The sequence below is a fragment of the Bos grunniens genome, chromosome 17 (genome assembly GCF_055505025.1).
Source record: "Bos grunniens cultivar Pamir isolate PY7600 chromosome 17, Bosgru_T2T1.0, whole genome shotgun sequence".
Lineage (NCBI taxonomy): Eukaryota > Metazoa > Chordata > Mammalia > Artiodactyla > Bovidae > Bos > Bos grunniens.
Genome location: NC_141181.1, coordinates 30,152,082 through 30,176,199, shown reverse-complemented (window position 1 = coordinate 30,176,199; position 24,118 = coordinate 30,152,082). Strand labels below are relative to the sequence as shown.

General features: G+C 38.1%; 1 long non-coding RNA gene across 2 annotated transcripts in view; it reads right to left on the bottom strand.

The window, feature by feature from the left end:
- Nucleotides 1-882: 882 nt before the first annotated feature.
- The window catches only part of LOC147355161 (uncharacterized), a 24,874-nt gene continuing 1,638 nt past the window's right edge, over nucleotides 883-24,118 (bottom strand). For both annotated transcript variants that reach the window (XR_015144303.1, XR_015144304.1), the window contains exon 2: nucleotides 883-1,163. This is a non-coding gene — a long non-coding RNA (uncharacterized LOC147355161). The remainder of the gene's footprint in view (nucleotides 1,164-24,118) is intronic.

The window sequence follows — 24,118 nt, the reverse complement described above, 5'->3', positions numbered from 1 at the left end:
TGGAGTAGTTTTGAAAAGTGTTTTATACTGAGTGCACTTACATTCATTTCCATTGCTGCTTATGTGAAGCTTTAGCTGAATATAGATTAACAAGTCAGTTTAAGCTTTCCTAATCTATTTTAGGTCAAACATGCAAGACTGATAAGTAGTTGGCAACAATCTACCTTACTTAAAGCTTCTACTTGGATAAACCTCAGCTCCTTTATTCAGGAAAGGATACTATATTGCACTATTGTTGCAGAAGCATAGATTTAATTGCATCATTATTTTTAAAAACATTGAAACTGATGTGGTTTAAAGCCACCAAGGCACTGACCTTTTTGTAGTTATTGTACTATTATAATTTAAACATTAAAAACAAATAGGTTCCTTGACAAACTAGTCCATATCAGTGGTGTGCCATGAGAACTCCAAAACTTTATTATCACATAAATGAACTAAAACACACACTGAAGGGGAAAATGCACAATTTTATGTTAAGGTGACACCAGCAGTTTGCTTCTTTTCATTAGTCATGTGGATTGATGTTTCTCAGAGTAATTCAGTGTCTTTTGCACTTGAAACGTCTGATCTACTTGTCCTGAAGACCAGCTGCTGCTAAAGTAATGCTCGCCTAAAAACGATGAAGCATTTTTGATGAAAATACCTTCATGTTAAGGGGGAAATGCTGTTGACTTACTCAGACGTGCAACTGTGATGTTGATAGCCTTTGTTTTTAGTTTTAAATAGTTTTTGTTTTCTTAGTTCATTTTGTTAATGTTAACACAGGGTAGGGAGAAATGGCACAATGTGTATTGCATTATATACATTTATCAGTGATTTACTGTTAACATAAACACTATAAGCCGTAATACTTGAAAAGAAACACTTATACCACATAAGTCTTAGGAAATAATGCTTGTAATAAACTGTTACATATCAACAGGCAAATATAGAATGTTACATAGTGTAATATGATATGATGTGATTAAATTATAGTTCTTGCTGTTACATAACCTGTTCAGACCTTGGCTCCAGTTTTGGTGCTTCATATATTTATATGGGACGAGGGACTATGAAACTAAGATACTTTAAGTAGTCCAAGCTTCATCACCAGACTTGTTCACTGTTCAGTTCTGTCCAAAAGCTTGAAAATTTTCAGTATGGGAGGCAGACTGTTCAACCTACAAAGAAAAGAAACAGAGAATGCACGGGCACTTGCATTCTTAATGCCAGTCATCTAGATTGACCTATGTTAAAATTTTGAGAAGCTCTGTTTTTCACAAAACTACATCTTTATATTAAGAATTAATATTGACTTTCCTTTAGTAAAAATTGAGAGTTCAGTATCTTTAGGGATAGTCACTACTCACAACTAGTTCTCTAAGAGAGATTTTGTTTCTACAATGTAGTATGCACTGAAAGGAGAGTACAGACCAGTGCATTTTGCAGGGATTTTTATTCATCCTTTCAGAGGAAGGAGATGTCCCTTTTTTGCATTAAAAAAATCATATAGACCCAATATATTTTTTGTCTTCAAACTAATGAAATAATCATATCCATTAGCAATGATGAAACATTTGTTAACCATGTATTGTTCCTTTTCATTTCTATGTTGGTATATATAGGTTCACTTCAGTAACAGCATCAGAGTTATGAAAGGGAATAAGGTACATGTAAGGAGTTTTTTGCTTTCTCTTAAGAAAATCTCCACCCACTTTGTTAGGAGCTGTACCTCTAATTCCGAGTATGTAAAAACAACCCTTTCTGCATCTCAACTGTCTAGTACATCCTGACATTTTCAGTTCCTTACTAGCTTATATAGTTCTCTGTTTTAATCAGTATTATATTCCAGTTCCTGTAGTTATGTACCACTTTATTTATAAGTTAAATATATCCAAAAATAATGTGTATACTTTTCTTACCCATTTATTCAACTTAAATGATTTTCAAAAGCCCTTAACCTTATAATTAGTTGTTTTGAGTACATTAATAAAAGAGAAAATGTTCTACTTAATCTAGTTTTGGGTAGATGGTATGGGCTCAGTTTAATTTTAATCTGTATGAAGTATGCAATGCTAGACAAAAAATTAAAGATTTTTTTAAAAAAACATATAGCATACATGTTTCAGTGCCATTCTCCAAGAAAGAAAAAAAAAAAAAAACATATAGCAAAATAGGATATTTTCCTGTAGTAATATGCAAATAAGAACTAAATAGGAAATATTTAGGATAATTAATACACTTCAACTCTATGGAAAAATATAAGTTACGTGGTTTCAGAAATCAACTCCTAATAACCAATCATAGTGATTTTAAAAACAAAGATTGTTAAATAATATAATGAAAGTTTGCAGTGTTTTAATTCCTTAGCTATGTACAGAATACTTAAGTTTTAAAATAACTACAAACAGCACACCAAAGAATTAGGCTATTGGAATAACAGATCATCTCAATTTTAAAAAGGTAAAAATTAAGAAATACAGATTTCTTAGACTTTGGGGGGGTCAGTTTTTGGTATATTTATGATTATATTTCCTAGCTACAAGTCTTTAAAGTGAATTTGGGAAATCAATTATCAATATTATAAAGTGACTGTGAAAATATTTTATCCAAATTAGTACATCTTCAACTGTTTTGAAAAATTATGTTTAAGATCAACTAACCCAAAATAGATTTAACAACCATCCCTCCATTTGCATAAATTTGAACTGTAATACCAAGCCTATAAACATTACCCTTAGGATTTCGTTTTATTTTTAACAGCAGATACTGGGAGTCCACAACAATTGAAGCCTTGTTATTAATTTTACATATCATAGATTTACAAGTGATAGAAAAATCTAACTTCATCTTTCTCAACTTTTAGAGATTTACAAAAAAAAATTCAATTCTAAAAGAAATGTTATTTTGTGATTAGACTTCCAAGTTTTAAGTGTAATTTGTTTTGTGGTATTTGATTCTATAAAACTTAATGAGACGTATAATCTAATTGTATTGATTTATCAGTATTTAAAATCTGATGACATTGATTAAAGTCAGCCACTGATGACTTTTCCAATGACACAGGTGTAGGGAATGCTTATAAAGTTTGATTCGAATATTTTATTATCCTCTTAACTATAGTATGTTTTACAACTATCATTTATCAAACTAAATATTTAATCTTAGTTTCAGAAGATCCAGACTTTTTGATCAAAAAACAAAAAAAGCTTTAAAATTACCTTTTGTTTTGTCAATCTTTAGTATAATCTTAAAATAATCTCCAGGAAGCACATAATCTTTTCTTTTGATAAAAAAAAGATTTAATGCAGATCAAAACCAACCAAGTCTTTAACCAAAACAAACAAAAGCTTTATCTTATTTTCACATCTCTTAGTATAAAGTAAACTAAAATTAACATTCTTCCATATACTCGTGTTTCTGAAAACAAATAACTCTGGGTTTATAACATAACCAGATGTCTAAGGTTTTTTTCCCCTTGCTAAATTCAAGGGTAACTGTTTCATACCATAACAGGGCACCTGAAATGTCTGGAATATTAAGAACTGCTTAGAAGGGGAAAAAAAAACCCACTAAATATCTATGCCAGTGGTCAGTGGTCAGCAAGTGGTAATGGCTCTTTCACCTTCCAGATCTCTAGGATCTGGTCACCGTCCAGACCTCTAGCATATTGTTAGAGTAAGCATTAAAAGGGAAAAGCACATATTAAAAATACATTATTAAATAACTTGGAGCTTTCAAGTCAAAGAAAGAAAACTAATAATTGAATCATGAACATTTGATTTAGTCTGTCATGCAGGTCAAAATGCGTATCGACAAAAACATTAATGGCATGATCTTTGGGATCTCTGATTTACTATCATGTCCTAGGTCACATGATGAGTATTAGGGAAGTGTATTGATTACTCATCCTATAAAGAGATTCATGAACTTCAAAATGTTTTACATACTTTAGTTGTCTTATATACATTATATACTATAATATACATTATACATTATAGTATATACATTATATACTATAAGACAACTAAAGTAAGTAGATATTACCTTAGTCCTTCCTGTTGTTTTATTTATCCTCTCATTTAATTACATAATCATTTTATTTCCATTATATTTTGCTTTATTTTGGATTATTCAAGTCTTTTATTTCATGTATTTTAAAAAAGTTTTCCTATCACTTTGCTTGATAACTGATTTTATTAGCTGTCTTTTTACTTTAAAACCAAATCTTACTGTTAAAATTTTTTTGACTCTGAAATTCATACTTAAAAAGCCATGTTGTAAGTTTCCATATGTAATACCTCTAAAATTTGATATTGGCTTAATAGGTTTTTCATATTCTGACCTTGAATACTTTTAAGTAGTTCTGGACCAAAAGAAGTCAATTTTGTGAGTACTGTGTATTATAAGTAACCAGCATCCTTCATTTTTAATCCAAGTATCAATGTAACAAAAGGGTCAGAAATTGAAAATAGTTGTTAAAAGATAAGATACCTTCCATTTTTTGCTGCTTTCTGATTACATACATGTGTTGTGCATCTTCCTTGGGTTTTTTTAGAATTTCTTAATTTTTTGCCTCCATGAACTTGAGTTTTAACATGCTCTTGAAATCATATGGACCCACACAGAATGTAGATGTAAAAATGTAATTAGAAATGGAGATCTAAGTAAAGGAAGCTTTAAAGCGTTGTTTCTTTCCCCTGAAATACTTTTATGGCTTAGTGTCTTGAAAGGAGACTCACAGTAAAAGTAAAAAAAAAAAAAAAATTGTATTTGGCTGGATGAAGCCACTGTTGTTTAATACAGAAGCAATTTTTTAATGAAGCTACTGAATTGTTTAGTACTAATATGGTATCCACATTATTTTTCTTTTCTCCAACCATTATTAAAATAATTTATATACATAGTGACTCCGACTCCAGTCATTAGTATAAAATACCTTCTGGTAGTTCAGTTCCTACTATCCGACAATTGTTTTTTTAAAGAAAACTACTACATTTGATTTCTCAATTTCCCCGTTTGTTGTTGGCACAGTGACCAGTGCAATGCCGAACATCATCAACAAACTGGGTTTTGCATATACCAGACCTTTAGCTTCAGTGAGCAAACACGAGAATGGTTTATGATGATAAGTTGGTAACATTCTTATATGTAACCCCTGCTGCTGCTGCTAAGTCACGCCAATCGTGTCCGACTCTGTGCGACCCCAGAGATGGCAGCCCACCAGGTTCCCCTGTCCCTGGGATTCTCCAGGCAAGAACACTGGAGTGGGTTGCCATTTCCTTCTCCAATGCAGCAAAGTAAAAGTGAAGTCGCTCAGTCGTGTCCGACCCTCAGCGACCCCATGGACTGCAGCCTTCCAGGCTCCTCCGTCCACGGGATTTTCCAGGCAAGAGTACTGGAGTGGGGTGCCATTGCCTTCTCCGATGTAACTCCTATATAGGTGGTATACAATTTTTGTTTACAAAGCATAGCCAATAAAATGTTTACATATGCAGAATCAGAGTATATAAAACATTTTCTATGTATGTAAAATGGCATCATCATATTAGTGAACAAATAACTGACAAAATGCATTTATCAGTTGCTATTTGTTCACTAATAGTAAGTGCATCGGAGAAGGCAATGGCACCCCACTCCAGTACTCTTGCCTGGAAAATCTCATGGATGGAGGAGCCTGGTAGGCTCCAGTCCATGGGGTCGCTGAGGGTCAGACATGACTGAGCGACTTCACTTTTCACTTTCATGCATTGGAGGAGGAAATGGCAACCCACTCCAGTGTTCTTGCCTGGAGGATCCCAGGGACGAGGGAGCCTGGTGGGCTGCCGTCTCTGGGGTCGCACGGAGTCGGACACGACTGCAGCGACTTAGCAGCAGCAGCAGTAAGTGCACACTGTCAAGACATAGTGTAAACTTACTTTTGAATTTTGCACAGCAGAGGCTTAATGTTCACGTTATCTTCAGTGACTTGATGGTGGTTTGGGGACAGGTTTTCAGAGCCATTTATATACATTTGCTTGGCAATGAGGGTTGAGTAAATAGGCAAACTTTTTAAACCTTCCAATGATGTTTATTCTGAAAACTACAATAGTAGTTTTCGAATACTGGAAGTGTTGTCACAGAATAACTTTGTATTGGAAAAGAAAATCTAGAAATAAATGAACTAGAAAACTTTTATAAAGATTTTCAGTACACAGAGAGGAGCTCCCTGCTCGAGTTTCTCTTAACCTTTTTTTGAGAATTGCTATTCCAGATGAACATGTATCAAATGGCATGCTGGGGTTTCCGGGTCTACATTACAGCATTTGATGCTTAATCTTCTAGTGCTTGAACCAACTTGTGTACAAAGGATAATAAATCCTTAATCCACAGAAAATATGTATACCTCCACAAACTTTAAACTTTCCAATATAAGTACAAATAAGTACTTTCAAAGTTTAGAAGGCTGAACAACTGGCAGTTTATAGCTGTTCATCTTATCCTGATTTTCAGGAGAACTGGAGAGGATATTGCTTTTTTAACCCACAGTCCCTAGTGATGAACAAAGAGTTGATAACCTTCCAGAGGTGAAGAAGGAATGTCTGTTGACTGTAATTCCTAATATTTTATCCTCAATCCCTCACTCCTAAAGAAATAGATTCAAGTTGGTTCATGCATCTTGCAAATGCCAAAAGGCAATTCGAAGCCAGTTGTATCAAGCAGCATTTGATCTCCTGTTTAATCTCCCTGAAAAGGATTTGTGTACTGGTTTTAGACATAAAAAGATTCAGGTTAAATTAAGAGTAAATAAAAGGGGCTTCCCTGGTGGCTAAGTTGTGAAGACTCTGCTTGCCAATGCAGGAGACACAGGTTAGATCCCTGGTCCAGGAAGATCCCACATGCTGCAGAGCAACTAAGCCTGTGCACAACTACGCAGCCTGTGCGCCAGGACCCAGGAGCTGCACCCACTGCGCCTGCGTGCCCCCAGAGCCCGTGCTCCGCAGCGAGAGAAGTCACTGCAGCGAGAAGCTTGTACACCGCAACCAGAGGGTAGCCCCCACCCAGAGAAAAACCCATGCAGCAACGAAGACCCAGCATGGCCAAAAATAAAGAGAAAATAAGAGAGTAAATAAAGAATTTGTAGTAAACAAAACTAACCCTGTCGTAAGCAAAGAGAACAAAGAGAAATTACATATCAGTAACTGTGGGAATGCAAGTACCATAAACTTAAAGAACTACATGTAGTATTTACAAGGATGTTTCTTAACCATAATGATGGAATGTGCTTAGTTACTCAGTCGTGTCCGACTCTTTGCCACCCCATGGATCCTTCTGTCCATGGAATTTTCCAGGCAAGAATACTGGAGAGGGTAGCCATTCCATTCTCCAGGGGATTTTCCTGACCCAGGGATCAAACCCAGATCTTCTGTATTGCAGGCAGATTCTTTACCATCTGAGCCACCAGGGAAACCCCAATACTACCTTATGACCCAGCAATCCCACAATTGGGCATATACTTTGAGAAAACCATAATTCAGAAGAGACATGTTCCTCAGTGTTAATTATTACAGCACTGTTTACAGGTGTAATAGCACACACATTTAGGTTGATGGAATCAACCTAAATGTCCATTGACAGACGAATGGATAAAGATGTGGTACATATATGCAGTGGAATATTATCCAGCCACAAAAAAGGAACAAAATCGTGCCATTAGCAGAGACATGGCTGGACCTTACAGAGTGAAGATAAGTCGGAGAAAAACACTGTATATTATCGCAAAAAACACAGTACTGATGAACTTATCTGCAGGGCAGGAATAGACACAGAACAGACTTGCAGACACAGACGGGAAGGAGAGGGTGGGACAGATTTAGAGCTGCTCTGACGTATATACACTACGATAGGTGAAATAGCTAGCTAGTGGGAAGCTGCTGTAGACAGCACAGGACGCTCAGCTCAGTGCCCTGTGAATGACCTAGTGGGGTGGGATGGACAGTGAGGTGGGAAGGAGGCTCAAGGAGGGGAAATGTGTAAACATAAACTAACACAAACAGAATTGCTGTAAAGCAATTATATTTCCATTTTTTTTAAAATATAAAAGAAACCTAAAAAACCCCAAACACCCACAATGTGGTACTACTTCATCATACTTCTCAGAAGAGCTGTCATCAGGTTCTGCTGTGTGTCTCAGGGAACTCAAACGGGGGCTCTGTATCAACACAGAGGGGAGTGTTGGGGAGGGAGATGTGAGGGAGGTTCAAGAGGGAGGGAATATGTGTATACCTATGGCTGATTCATGTTGAGGTTTGATAGAAAAAATTCTTAAAGCAATTATCCAATTAAATTATTTTTTAAAAGTGTTGGTGAGGATGTAGAGAAAAATGACTCTTGTGCATTGTTAGGAATACAAATTGATGCAACTACCATGGAAAACAGTATGGAGTTTCCTTAAAAAAGTTAGAAAATGCACTACCAATTCCGTTTCAGGGTTTTTATCCAAATAAAACAAAAACACTAAATCAAAAATATACATGCACCCCTCTCAGTGTTAAACCTGAAGCTCCAATTCTCTGGCCACCTAATGCAAAGAGCCGACTCACTGGAAAAGACCCTGATGCTGGGAGAGGTTGAAGGCAGGAGGAGAAGGGGATGACAGAGGATGAGATGGTTGGATGGCATCACGGACTCAATGGACATGAGTTTGAGCAAACTCCGGGAGATGGTGAAGGACAGGGAAGTCTGGCGTGCTGCAGTCCATGGGGTCGCAGAAAGAGCTGGACACTAATGAGCAACTGAACAACAACATCGTTCACTGCAGTACGGTTTAAAAATAGTCAAGATATGGAAACCTAAATGTCCACTGATGGATAATTAAAGAAGATGTATTTTGCATATATAATATGATCCAGCCATAAAAAAGAAAAAAAAAATCTTACACAAATTTGTAACATGTGGACTCAGAGGGCATTATGCTAAGTAAAGCAAGTCAGTAAGAGAAAGAAAACCACCACATTCTATGTAGAATCTAATTTATATATATATATATAGTTTAAGTAAAAATTTTTAAAAGAAAAAAGAATAGGTATGGAGGGGACAGTGGGTCCCTCCAGGGAAGGGAACTCTGGAAAGTGCCTGAAAGGAAGGAGTCCTGCACTTTGGACCATGGAAGGTAGCTCAGTGCCCCCATTCCTGGGGTCATCAGTTTTGTGTTGCAAACAGCTAGCTAAGCCCCAAGAATATCCAAAAGCCTCACTCAGAATCCTCTAGGGAAAAACAAGTGGGTGAGGGTAACCAAAAAATAAAGGCCTTAGGCTTCCAGTAGCCAATGTCACAAGTTCTTATATGAAAATACCAGGCTTTTGGTATGTCCATAGTATGTAAAATTGTAAGTTTAATTCATATGTGGCTATCGAGTAATAATTTTGATAAACTGGGAGTTAAAAATATAAGTTGCAGTACATATAATCCCATTTCTTTAACAGGAAATGTATATATATAACACACACACCATATATGTACACAAGTAGGAAGGTAGGGAAGGGACACTTTCAAAGTTACCACTGATTACCTACGAGGGGATAACAAGTATTTTCAAAATATTACATTCAAATTCAAGTGAGATTTGGGAAAGCAACCTGGTGCTGGAGAAGTCTGAAAACCCTGCAGACAAGGAAGGTGTACTTCTTTCTATATCTTGAGTTAAAAAGGGAGTCTGTCTTTAAGTGGCTAGGCAAGGTCCCCAGGTTAGGAATCTTCCTATAAAAGGAGACATCAACCAGTCAACCACACCAAGTCATGTATTTTTAAGCTGAAAAAGTGGTTGACATTCGGTGGTTTCCCAAATGTGATCTGTGAAGAATTAAGGAGTCAGGGATGGCTTTTGGGGAAGGACAGTTACGAACCTGACGGTAACTTCCGGGTACTCACTACCACTGCTTTGCTTTGGGGGATTTTCATTAAACTTTTAGTATTCAGCAGCAACAAAAACAAAAGAAGTTGAAAATTTCTAATACCACTGAAATAGACTTTGGAGTTAAAAACTTTACTTAATCTCCCTTAGTCTTAGTTTCTTCATCTGTGTAAAGCAGATAAACCCCTACCTGCTAGGACTGTTGTGATGAAAAGATGAAATAATGCAGTTAAGCACTTAGCACGTAATAGTGTTAGTTGCTCAGTTATAACCTACTCTTTGCAACCCCAAGGACTGTAGCCCACCAGGCTCCTCTATTCATGGGATTTCCCAGGCAAGAATGGGAAATAGATTGCCATTTCCTTTTCCAGGGTGTCTTCCCGACCCAGGAATCTAACCCAGATCTCCTACATTACAGGCAGATTCTTTACTGGCTGAGCCAGCGAGGAAGCCCTGGCACTTAATGATCGCTTGAAAGGAAAAAGTGTCACGTAACTTAGAGCAAATAATGAGCTTGGAAGGCTTTACACTATACCACTGTCTTCAACTTTCCCTGTCACCTTCAGGTAATGTCACCAAAATGAGTACCTATTCACCCTGGGGCCTACCCTTCTGTTTGAAAAAGTCATCTCATTTTGCAAGGTCAAGAACCTAAATTTTTACTAGCCTGGAAGAGAAAGAAGCGTGATAGACACCTTTATAACTTATGTTTAGTAAGCATCACACTGAAGACCACTATTGCATCCTAGACGAGGAAAGGAACGTGAGGCCTTTACTAACTAGGCTGATCCAGGTGCTCTCTCGATCAAAATGGGATAATACACAGAAAGGCAGTCTGACACAGTGGTTCAGAATCTAAACCCTAAAGCTAGACTCCCTGGATTCAATCTTGCCTTGGCCACTTACTAATTATGTGACCTGGATAAAGTTACTTGACCTCTCTATGCCTTACTACAGGAAGGGAGTACAGCCCCACCCATCACCAGAAAGTTGGATTAAGGATTTACTGAGCATGGCCTTGCCCACCAGAGCAAGACTCAATTTTCCCCACAGCCACCCTCTCCCATCAGGAAGCTTCCACAAGCCTCTTAACCTCATTCATCAGAGGGCAGAGAGAATGAAAACCACAATCACAGAAAACTAACCAAAATGATCATATGTATCATGGACTTGTGAAACTCAATGAAACTATGAGCCATGCCATGTAGGGCCACCCAAGACAGAGGGGTCATGGTGGAGAGTTCTGACAAAATGTGGTCCACTGGAGAAGGGACCAGCAAACCACTTCAGTCTTCTTGCCTTGAGAACGTCATCAACAGTAAGAAAAGGCAAAAAGATATGAGACTGAAAGATGAACCCCCAGGTTGGTAGGTGTTCAACATCCTACTGGAGAAGAGCAGAGAAAGAGTTTCAGAAAGAATGAACAGGCTGAGCCGAACTGGAAACGATACCCAGTTGTGCATATGTCTGGTGGTGAAAGTGAAGTCCGATGCTGAAAGAACAATACTGCACAGGAGCCTGGAACGTTAGGTCGATGAATCACAGTCAATTGGAAGTGGTCAAAAAGGAGATGGCAAGAGAGAACATTAACATTCCTTTCGGAATGGGCAAATTTAATTTAGACGACCATCATATATGTTACTGTGGGCGAGAATCTGTTAGAAGAAATGGAGTAGCCCTCATAGTCAACAAAAGAGTTCGAAATGCAGTACATGGGTGCAGTCTCAAAAACAACACAATCATCTGTTTGTTTCCAAGGCAAACTATTCAGTATCACAGTAATCCAAGTCTATGCCCCAACCACTGATGCCAAAGAAGATGAAGTTGAACAGTTCTATGAAAATCTACAAGACCTCCTAGAACTAACACCAAAAAAAATGCCCTTTTCATCACAGGGGACTGGAATGCAAGAAGTCAAGACATACTGGAGTAACAGGCAAGTCTGGCCTTGGAGTACAAAATGAAGCAGGGCAAAGACTGCCAAGAGAACACACTGGTCATAGCAAACACCCAATTTCAACAACACAAGAGACAACTATACACATGAAAATCACCAGATGGTCAATAACAAAATCAGACTGATTATATTCCTTGTACCCCAAGATGGAGAAGCTCAATACAGTCAGCAAAAACAAGACCAGGAGCTGACTGTGGCTCAGATCATCAGCTCTGTATTGCAAAATTCAGGAACAAATTGAAAAAAGTAGGGAAAACCACTAGGCCATTCAGGTATGACCTAAATCAAATCCCTTATGATTATACAGTGCAAGTGACAAATAGATTCAAGGAACTACATCTGATAGACTGCTTGAAGAACGATGGACAGAAGTTTGTAACATTCTACAGGAGGTGGCGACCAAAGCCATCCCCAAGAAAAAGAAATGCAAAAAGGCAAAATGGCTGTCTGAGGAGGCCTTACAAACACCTGAGGAAAGAAGAAAGGCTAAAGGCAGGAGAAAAGGAAAGATACACCCATTTGAATGCAGAGTTCCCAAGAACAGCAAGGAGAGATAAGAAAGCCTTCTCAAGTGAACAGTGCAAAGAAACAGAGGAAAACAATAGAATGGGAAAGACTAGAGAGCACTTCAAGAAGATTAGAGATACCAAAGGAACATCTGAGGCAAAGATGGGCTCAATAAAGGACAGAGATGGCATGGACCTAACAGAAACAGAAGAGATGATTAAGAAGAGGGGGCAAGAACACACAGAAGAACTATACAAAAAAAGATCTTAATGACCAGGATAACCACACGGTGTGATCACTCACCTACAGACATCTGGAGTGTGAAGTTAAGTGGACCTTACAAAGCATTACTTTGAACCAAGTTAGCGGAGGTGATGGAATGATAACTGAGCTATTGCAAATCCCAAAAGATGATGCTGTTAAAGTGCTGCACTCAATATGCCAGAAAATTTGGGGAAATGAGCGGCAGCCACTGGACTGGAAAAGGTCAGTCCCAGAGAAGGGCAATGACGAAATATGTGCAAGCTACCGCACAACTGTCCTAACTTGACGTGCTAGCAAGGTAATGCTCAAGATCTTTCACGCTAGGCTTCAACAACACAATAACTGAGAAATTCCAGGGTTACAAGCTGGATTTTACAAAGGCAAAGGAAGCAGAGATCAAAATACCAACATCCATTGGATCACAAGAAAAAGCAAGGGAATTCCAGAAAAAAACATCTGCTTCATTGACTACGCTAATGCATTTGACTGTGGGGATCACAACAAACTGTGGAAAATTCTTAAAGAAATGGGAATATCAGGCCACCTTACCTGCCTCCTGAGAAATCTGTATGAGGGTTAAGAAGCAACAGAACCAGACATGGAACGATGGACTGGTGCAAAATTGAGAAAGGAGTATGTCAAGGCTGTATATTGTCACCCTGCTTATTTAATTTATATGCAGAGTACATCATGTGAAATGTCGGGCTGGATAAAGCACAAGCTGGAATCAAGATTGCCGAGAGAAATATCAATAACCTCAGATATGCAGAAGATACCACACTTATGGCAGAAAGCAAAGAGGAACTAAAAGGCCTCTTGATGAGGGTAAAAGAGGAGAGTGAAAAAGTTGGCTTAAAACTCAACATTCAAAAAACGAATATCATGGCATCCGGTCCCATCACTTCATGGCAAATAGCTGGGGAAACAACGGAAACAGTGACAGACTTTATTTTTGGGCCCCAAAATCATTGCAGACAGTGACTGCAGCCATGAAATTAAGACACTTGCTCCTCAAGAGAAAAGCTATGACAAACCTAGACAGTGCAGTAAAAAGCAGAGACATTACTTTGCTGACAAAGGTCCCTCTAGTCAAAGCTATAGTTTTTCCAGTAGTCATGTATGGATGTGAGAGTTGGACTATAAGGAAGGCTGAAAGCTGAAGAATTGATGCTTTTGAACTGTGGCATTGGAGAAGACTTCTATGAGTCCCTTGGACTGCAAGGAGATCAAACCAGTTAATCCTAAAGAAATCAACCCTGAATATTCATTGGAAGGACTGATGCTGAAGCTCCAGTAACTCTGGCCACCTGATGCAAAGAAATGACTCTTTGGAAAAGACCCTGATGCTGGGAAAGATTGAAGGCAGAGGGGAAGGGATGACAGAGGATGAGATGTTTGGAGGCATCACCAACTTAATGGACATGAATTTGAGCAAACTCCAAGAGATGGTGAAGGACAGGAAAGCCTCGCTGCAGTCCATGGGGTCGCAAAGGGTCAGACACTTCTGAGCGACTGAACAAAGCACTCAGAATATAATAGGAGCTAGATAAGGGTGCTATGTAAGAGTTAGCACATATGCTACATACTCCACACACCTAAGCATATATGTAACTAATGAATGACAGCATTTTTTCCCAGTGAAACTGTCTGAGCTCTCTGTATCCTTGTCAACAAAGACACTCCTTCTAGTTGTTAACTGATTAACTCACCAAATGAAAAGTTTTCTTATATCATAAAGTCAACTGGAATATTTTAATATAAGCAGTAGAGTAAGTTAGTTTACTCATGTTAGTTTTCTACAGCAAACACTGCACAAGAATCAAACGGATCCCGAGCAGAGGCGAATAACGTCACGTAAGGGAGATGTGGCACTCAGGCCTCGTGGCCTGTGGCGTGCACGTGTGCGTGCAAGTGAAGTCACTTCAGTTGTATCTGACCCTTTGTGACCCCATGGACCGGAGCCCACCAGGCTTCTCTGTCCATGAGATTTTCCAGGCAAGAATACTGGAGGGGGTTGCCATTTCTTCCTCCAGGGGGTCTTCCTGACCCAGGGATCAAACCCATGTCTCCTACATTGGTGGCAGATTCTTTACCACTGGAGCCACCAGGGAAGCGCCTTGTGGCCTGTTGTGTGGACACAAATGATTCCAGCTGCCAAGACTGCCTATTCACATCCTTAAACAAGCAGCCACGAAAACTCATTTTGCCAGTCCTCATTCATCATTTGCTATAAAATAAGAGTAGCTACTAAGTCACAGACCACAAATAAAAAGGTTAGTTTCCTAAAATACATCACAGTCCTGATTGAAAAACCATGCACCCTTCATACCCATCATGAACAGACATACATATGTGAGCCACTTGAGGACATTTATTTCAACTGTGAGCATTTATCCTGAGAATCCAACCCTTGTGAAGTTATAGAGAGAGAGAGAAAGAGAGGGAATATTTAGGATGAACATAAATATTTCAAAAACATGTGCATATATTCACTGCCACTTACCACATCACTTGGTTAGACACCCCAAATTGTACGTAATTATTTTATGTTGTTAGGTTAATCATGTTCTCATTATGGCTTGCAATCATAATTATCTTTTATTTTTTGGCTATTGACTGTGAAAACCGATAAAACATCTTTTACTATTGGAATTATGTAACTATTACTCACTTAATACCACTGTTACATGATAGGTCCACAGAAAAATAATATAATTCTACATCACCAAAACTGTATTTAATAGAAGAATCTGTAATCACTTTTTAAACTCCAGATTCTTATCAGAATAATCTTGGAATTTTTTTGAAAAATACAAATGCCCAGGTATTGCTTTTTTTCCTCCAAAGCTTCAGATATATTTGTAATGAGAAGCAGTGTTTAAAAACAACTGGACTATAAGATACTTTATCTAGTTTGTTTCACTATTTCTATTTCATATTCAGTGCTCCCATTCATTTATGTTTTCCAATTTCTATTTTTTTGATGTTTTCTAGAGTCTTTATCAAACATAACAGAAAAGCTTTTGTATACATATGTATAAATAGTATATATAATATATATATGTATTTTTTAGAAAACTTATGAACTTTTGCCTAAAAAATTTATGACATTTTGATTCCACTTGTTTGACTTAGTATGAATAGAATGCTTAATTTCTAATTAAAAAGAAAACGGATATGCAGCAAGCAACAAAGGTCTACCATATAGCACAGGGAGTTATAGTCAATATCTTGTAATAATCTATAATGGAAAATAATTTCAAAAATAATATATATGTATAATTGAATCAGCTTGTGTGCACCTTAAACTTTGTAAGTCAACTATACTTCAATAATACATGTTAAGATTTAAAAGAAAAGAATCCATCTGCCAATGAGAAGGCCATGCACCGCAACGAGAGAGCAGCCCCGCTCACCGCAACCAGAGAACGCACATGTGCAGCAGTGAAGATCCAGCACAGCTAAAACAAACAATGCAAGAAGAAAACGCAAAAAGAAAACAGTGTGCGTTTCGCACCAGCATCAGCATATCAACAGTGTTCTTCTATGGGCTAGAAGTCAGTGAGTCCCGCACAGGGACATTTCCCCTTTTGGAACCACTGCTGTAGTTGAACCAGCCCTTGTGGCTCTTAGGATTGCAAGATGCCTTCAGCAGTAAACATCATGAAACTCTGAGAAAAACAAAACCAGCAAGGTTTATTATTCACAGGTCCTGAAGGATACATAGTACACCTGGACACACAGAGGTCACTGGTAGAGAACCTTCTCTATTATTTTTGTAACTTTTCTGTAAATTTGAAATTATTCAAAATAAGTTTGGAAAAAAAATGCCTTGCAAAAAATGTTAAAAGAAGTTATTTAGAAGATCTGGTGCCTGGTGAGAAACTGCTCCCTGGTTCAGAGCCCGCTGTCCTGTCACTCCGTCTACACACGGTGGAAGGGCACGGAGCACTCTAGGTTCTCTCACAAGGGAACCAGTCCCATTCGGAAGGTCTCCCCCTTCACTGCATAATCCTCACACCTCCAAATACCATAAGGTTTCAACATATGAACTTGGAGGGACACAAACATTCAGTCTACAGCAAAATGATGTAGTGGTACTTGAAAGTGTACTTAGATTAGTGTCAATGCATACTGCAAACTCTGGGAAAACCACTAAAAAATGATTTTTTTAAAAAAGTATAATGATATGCTAAAAAAGGAGAGAAAATGGAATCAAATAAAATGGCTAATTAAAAGGCAGAAAAAGAGTGGAAGAAAAATGGATGAACACAGAACAAAGACAACAAACAGAAAGCAGTAACAAATATGGTAAATATTAATCCAAATATATCAATAATTACTTTGCAGCCCATGCATCAATCAAAGGGAAGTGGCTGTCAGAATGAAAACTCAACTATCTAAACTTACTACAAGAAACCCCACTTAAAATATGAAGACTCAGATCAAAAGTAAGTGGATTGAGAAAAATATAACATGCTAACACTAGTCAAAAGAAAGCAGCAGAGGTTATATTAATCTCCAACAAAGCAGACTCTAAGGGAAGTTATAGGATAAAGGGGAAAGTAACACATTACATAAGATAAAGGGGTGAATACTCTGAGAAAAAGTAACAATTTATAACGTTTATAAAATATAACAATAGAGCATAAACTGTGTGAGACACAAACTGATATAACAGCAAGGAGAAATAGATTAATCCACTATCACAGCTGGAGACATCAAACACCATTCTCTTAGAAATGAACACAGACAGCAGGAAGAAATCGGTTAAGCAGAGAGCCGAACTTAACTGTAATAAAAAAGAAAAAACTTTTTCTGCAAACAAAAGTCCAGGACCAGATGGCTTCACTGGGGAACTCTACCAAACATACAAAGAGGAACTTATCCAGTCTTTCTCAAACTCTTCCAAAAGAAAGAAAAGGAGGGAAGACTCCCAAAGTCATTCTACGAAACCACCATCACCCTAATACCAACACCAGACAAAGTGAAGTGTTACTGACTGTTTGTGACCCCATGGACTGCAGCCCACCAGGATCTCTGTTCAAGGGATTTCCCAGGCAAGAATACTGGAGTGGGTAGCCATGTCCTTCTCCAGGGGATCTACCCAACCCAGGGATCAAAATCGAGTCCTCCACATTGCAGGCAGACACTTTATCGTATGAGCCATCAGGGAAGTCAACACCACACAAAGGCACTACCACAAACGAAAATTACAGGCCAGTATCTTTGATGAATATAGATGCAAAAATTCACAACACAATATTAGCAAACTGAATCCAACAACACATACACATAAAAAAGATTACACACCATGACCAAGTAAGATTCATCCCAGAGTCACAAAGTGGTTCAATACATTGCAAATCCATCGGTGCGATATACCACATCAAAAGAAGAGACAAAAACCACAGTCATCTCAACAGATGCAGAAAAAGCATTTAACAAAATTCAACATCCAGTCATGATAAAAAATTCCTACCAGAGTGGGTACAGTGGGAACATATCTCAACATAATAAAAACCATTTATGACAAACCTACAGCCAGCATAACACTCAACGGTGAAAAACTGAAATCCTTCCTGCTAAATTCTGGAGCAAGACAAGGATACCCACTCCCATCAGTTCTATTTAACATAGTCCTTGCCACAGCAATTAAAAAAAGAAAAAGAAATGAAAGGTATCCAAACTGGAAGTGAAGAGGTAAAATTATCATTATATGTAAATGGTTGATACTAAAATACAGAAAACCCTAAAGACTACACAAAAACTATTAGAACCCATAAATGAATTTAGCAAGGTAGCAGGATACAAGATTAAAATACAGAAATCAGTTGCATTGCTTTACACAAACAATGAAATAACATAAAGGAAAAGCAAAAAAAAAAGCCTTTTAAAATGGCATCAAAAAAATACTTTGAAATAAACCTGATCAAGAAGGTAAAAGACCCATATGCTGAGAACAATATAAAACACTGAGGAAGGAAACTGAAGATGATTTAAGGAAATGGAAAGACACCCCATGCTTGTGATTTGGAAGAATTAATAATGTTACAACCGTTGGGCTACCCAAAGCAATCTACAGATTTAAAGTGATCCTATCAAAATACCCATTATATTTTTCAGAGAACTAGAATAAATAATCCTCAAGTTTATATATGGAACCATAAAGGACCCAGAATTGACAAATCAATCTTGAGGAAAAAGAATAAAGCAAGAGGCATAACCATCCCAGACTTCAGACAATACTACAATGAGCTACTGTCATCAAACAGAAGGGTATCAGCACAAAAAAGACCATGAATCAGTGGAACAAAATAGAGAGTCCATAAATAAACACTACAGTCAATTAATCTACAACAAAGTAGGCAAGAATATACAATGGAGAGAAAACAGTCTCTTTAGCAAGTGGTGCTGGGAAAGCTGGGCAACCTCATATAAATCAAGGAAATCAGAACACTCCCTCACATCATATGCAAAATAAACTCAAAATGGTTTCAAGACTTCAAATATAAGACACAACACCATAAAAATCCTATAGGAGGACATAGCAAAACATTCTCTGATATAAATCATACCAATGTTTTCTAGATCAGTCTACCAAAGCAATAGAAATAAAAGCAAAACTAAACAAATGGGATCTAGTCAAACTTATAAGCTCTTGCACAGCAAAGGAAACCATAAACAAAACAAACTACAAAATGGGAGAAAAATATTTGAAAATGATGCAATAAGGGCTTACTATCCAAAATATGTAAACAGCTCATTCAACTCAATAACAAAACAATTCAATAAAAATAGGCAGAAGACCTACATAGACATTTCTCCAAAGAAGACATACAGATGGCCAAAAGGCACATGATAAAAACGTTCAACATCACTAATTATAAGAAATGCAAACCAAAACAACAATGAGGTTCCACTTAAGGTCAGTCAGAATGACCATCGGTAAAAAGTCTACAAATAACAAATGCTGGCGAGGTTGTGGAGAAAAGAGAGCCTTCCTACACTGCTGATGGGAGTGTAAATTGGTGCAGCCACTATGGAGGTTCCTCAAAAAGCCAAAAGTAGAGTTGCTATATGACTAGCAACCCACTTGGGGGCACGTATTTGGACAAAACTCTAATTTGAACAGATACATGCACCCCAGTATTCACAGCAGCGCTTATTTACAATAGGCAAGACAAGAGAACAACCTAAATATCCATCAACAGATGAATGGATAAAAAAGATATGGTATACACATGTGATGGAAAATTACTCAGCCATAAAAAAAGAATGAAATAATACCATTTGCAACAACATAGATGAACCTAGAGATTATCATACCAAGTGAAATAAGTCAGAAAAAGAAAGACAAATACCATATGATATTGCTTATATATGGAATCTAAAATATGACACAAATGTACTTACCTACGAAACACAAACTCACAGACATGAGAACAGACTTTTGTTTGTGAAGAGGGACAGTGAGGGTGGAAATGATGGATTGGGCCTTTAGGACTAGCAGATGCAAACTACTATATATAGAATGGATAAACAACTAGGTCCTATGGTATAGCACAGGAAACTGTATTAAATATCCCGTAATAAACCACAATGGAAAAGAAAAAACAAAATAAACATATAGACAGATATATACACACATTCATAAAATTCATCTAAGCTTCTCTCTTAGGAAACTGGGGGGGGGGGGGGAAGAGCAAATTAAATCAAAAGTAAGCAGAAGAAAAGAAACAATAATAGAGAAATCAATGAAATTTAAAAACAGGAAATCAATAGAGAAAAATCAACAAAACCAAAACCTAGTTCTTTGAAAAGATCAATAAAATTCCTAAGACTGTACTCAGGCTAACTAAGAAAAAAAGGTTACAAGTTACCAATATCAGAAATGATAGAGAGGTAGGTTACCACTATAGATCTCATGGACATGAACAGGATAATAAAAAAATACTTTGAACAATTCTATGCCCACAAATTTGATAACCTAGATGAAATGGACCAATTCCTTTTCAGGACCAATTCCTGAGATTTACTGCAGGTATACAAAGCTGGTTCAATACTCAAAAATTAATGTAATCCACCACATCAGCAGGCTAAAAGAGAAAAATTACATGACGATATCAACAGATGCAGAGAAAGTTTTTGACAAAATCTAATATCCACTGATGATGAAAACTCTCACTAGCAGTACAGGAAATCTTCCATTAACTCAATAAAGACCATCTATTAAAAAAAACCCGACAGCTAACATCATACTTAATGGTGAGAAACTAGAAGCCTTTCTGTTGGTATCAGAAACAAGGCAAGTATGTCTCCTCTCATCATGACTTTTCAACATCATGCTGGAAGTACTAACAATACTATAAAACAAGACAATGAAATAAAAGGTGTACAAGTTTGGAAAGAAGACATAAAACTGTCTTTGTTTGCAAATGATACTATCACCTATTTAGGAAACCAAGCAAATCAACAACAAAGCTTCCTGAGACCAGTAAGTGATTATAGCAAGGTTGCAGGATGCATGGTTAATATACAACGTCAACTGCTTTCCTATATGCCAGCAATGAACAAGTGCAATTTGAAATGAAAAATACGTGATTTACAGCAGCAACCCCCAAAATGAAATACTTAGGTATAAATCTAACAAATATGTACAAGATTCATATGACAAATACAACAAATCTCTCATGAAAGAAATCAAAGAAGAACTAGATAAATGGAGAGATATTCCATGATGACAGATAGGAAGACTCAATATTGTCAAGATGCCAGTTTTTTTCTAACTTTGATCTACAGATTCAATGCAATCCCAATCAGAATCCCAGCAAGTTATTTTATGGCTATCAATAAGCTGATTCTAAACTGTATACCAGAGAGACAAAAGATCCAGAATAGCCAATGGAATACTGAAGGAGAACAAAGTTGGAGGAGTGGTACTGCTCGACAGGTAAGGGTTACTAATCTACAGCAATCTAGAAACTGTGTGGTATTCATCAACAGACAAGTAGATCAATGACAAAAAAGAGAGAGCCCAGAAACAGACCCAAAGAAATACAGCCAATAATCACTGACAAAGGATAACAAAGGCAACAGGATGAAGCAAAAGACAGTCATCTCAACAAACGGTGATAAAACAACTGGGGTGGGGGGTGTGTGTCCCCCTGCGCGCTCAGTCCTGTCTCTGTGATGTCCACTGCAAAGACTAACTCAAAATGGATTATAAACCTAAGAGTAAAGCTATAAAACTCCTAGAAGATAACACAGGAAAAAAGATTATCTTGGGAATGACAATGACTTTTTAAATACGACACCACGCCACAATCCATGAAAAAAATAATCGATAAGCTGGACTTCTTTAAGAAATGAAAAACTTTTGCTCTTCAAAATACATCATCAGGTTTCCCTAGTGGCTCAGTGGTAAAGAATCTGCCTAGCAATGCAGGAGACATGGGTTTGATTCCTGGTCCAGGAAGATCCCACATGACACGGCGCATGTGCCACAATTATTGAGCCTTTTCTCCATAGAGCCCAGCAGCCACAACTATGGAGCCCATGTGCCGCACCTACTGAAGCCTGCGCGCCCTAGAGCCCTTTTTCAGCCACAAGAGAAGGCACCGAAGCAAGAAACCTGAGCACTGAAACTAGAGTAGCCCCACTCACAGCAACCAGGGATAAACCCGCACAGCAACGAAGACCCAGCACAGCCAAATTAAGTAAATAAAATTATTTTTTTTTAAAGAAAGACAGCATCAAGAACGATAAGATAAGCCACAGACTGGGAAGACGCTGCAAACCCAACATTGCTAAACAACTGTTATCCAAAACACAAAGAACTCTTGGGACTTCCCTGGTAACACAGTGGATGAGAATCTGCCCGTTGTTACAGGGGACGTGGGTTCAATCCCTGGTCCAGGAAGATCCCACATGCTGTGGGGCGACTAAGCCCACACACAACTATCGAGCCCAAACTCCAGAGCCCGAGAGCTGCAGCTACTGAAGCCCATGAGCTGAGAGTCTGTGCTCCGCAACAAGAGAAGCCACTGCAAGGAAAACCTTGAGGACCGCCACCAAGAGTAGCTCCCACTTGGCACAACCAGAGAAAGCATGCACACAGCAACGAAGACCCAGGGCAGCCAGGTAAATTAATTAAGGAATGTTTAAAAATACAAAGAACTCTTAAAACTCAACAACAAGAAAACAAACAACTCAATTAAAAAAAATAAGTCCGAGTTCAACTGATACCTCACCAAAGAGATACATACAGACAGCAAATAACCATATGAAAAGATGCCCTACAATATACAGCATCAGGGAAATGCAAATGAAAACAAGATACAACTCCACAGCTATTACAACGTCCACAATCCAGAACAATGATAATAGGTCAAATGCTAGTGAGGATGTGGAACAACAGGAACCTTCCTAATTCATTGTTGCTGGGAATGAAAAATGGTACAACCACATTGGAAGACAGTCTGGAAGTTTCTTAGAAAATTAAAACACACTCTTACCATATGCTCCAGAAATTGCTTTCCTTGGTATTTACTGAAAGGAGTTGAAAATGTGTAGCTAGAAAATTCTGCAAGAGGACATTTATAGCAGTTTCACACATAACTGCCAAAACTGGAAAGCAACTAAAATGTCCTTCAACAGGTAACTGGATAAATAAACTGTAATATACCCAGACAATGTAACATTATTATTGTTTAGTCACTAAGTCATGTTCGACTCTTTTTGTGACCCACGGACTGTAGCCCACCAGGCTCCTCTGCCCATGGGATTTTCATGGTAGAATACTGGAGTGGGTTGCCATTTCCTTCTCCATGGAATCTTTCAGACCCAGGAATTGAACCACGTCTCCTGTATTACAGGGGGATTCTTTTCCACTGAGCCATGCGGGAAGCCCCAGTGGAACATTATTTAGCACTGAAACAAGTGAGCTAACACATGATGAAAAGGTATGGAGGAAACTTAAATGCATATTTCCTAAGTTAAAAGCTAGTCTTTTAATGGCTACATTCCATATGATTCCAACTATTCAACATTTTGGAAAATTCAAAACTATGGAGAGAGTAAAAAGATTTGTGGGGCTTCCCAGGCACTGCTGCTGCTGCTGCCGCCAAGTCACTTCAGTCGTGTCCGACTCTGTGCGACCCCATAGATGGCAGCCCACCAGGCTCCCCCGTCCCTGGGATTCTCCAGGCAAGAACACTGGAGTGGGTTGCCATTTCCTTCTCCAATGCAGGAAAGTGAAAAGTGAAAGTGAAGTCGCTCAGTTGTGTCCGACTCTTAGAGACCCCATGGACTGTAGCCTACCAGGCTCCTCTGCCCATGGGATTTTCCAAGCAAGAGCACTGGAATGGGTTGCCATTGCCTTCTCCTCCCAGGCGCTAGAGGTAAAGAACTCACCTGCCAATGCAGGAGACGTTAAGAGACATGGATTCGATCCCTGGGTTGGGAAGACCCTCTGGAGGAGGGGACGGTAACCCACTCCAGTATTATTGCCTGGA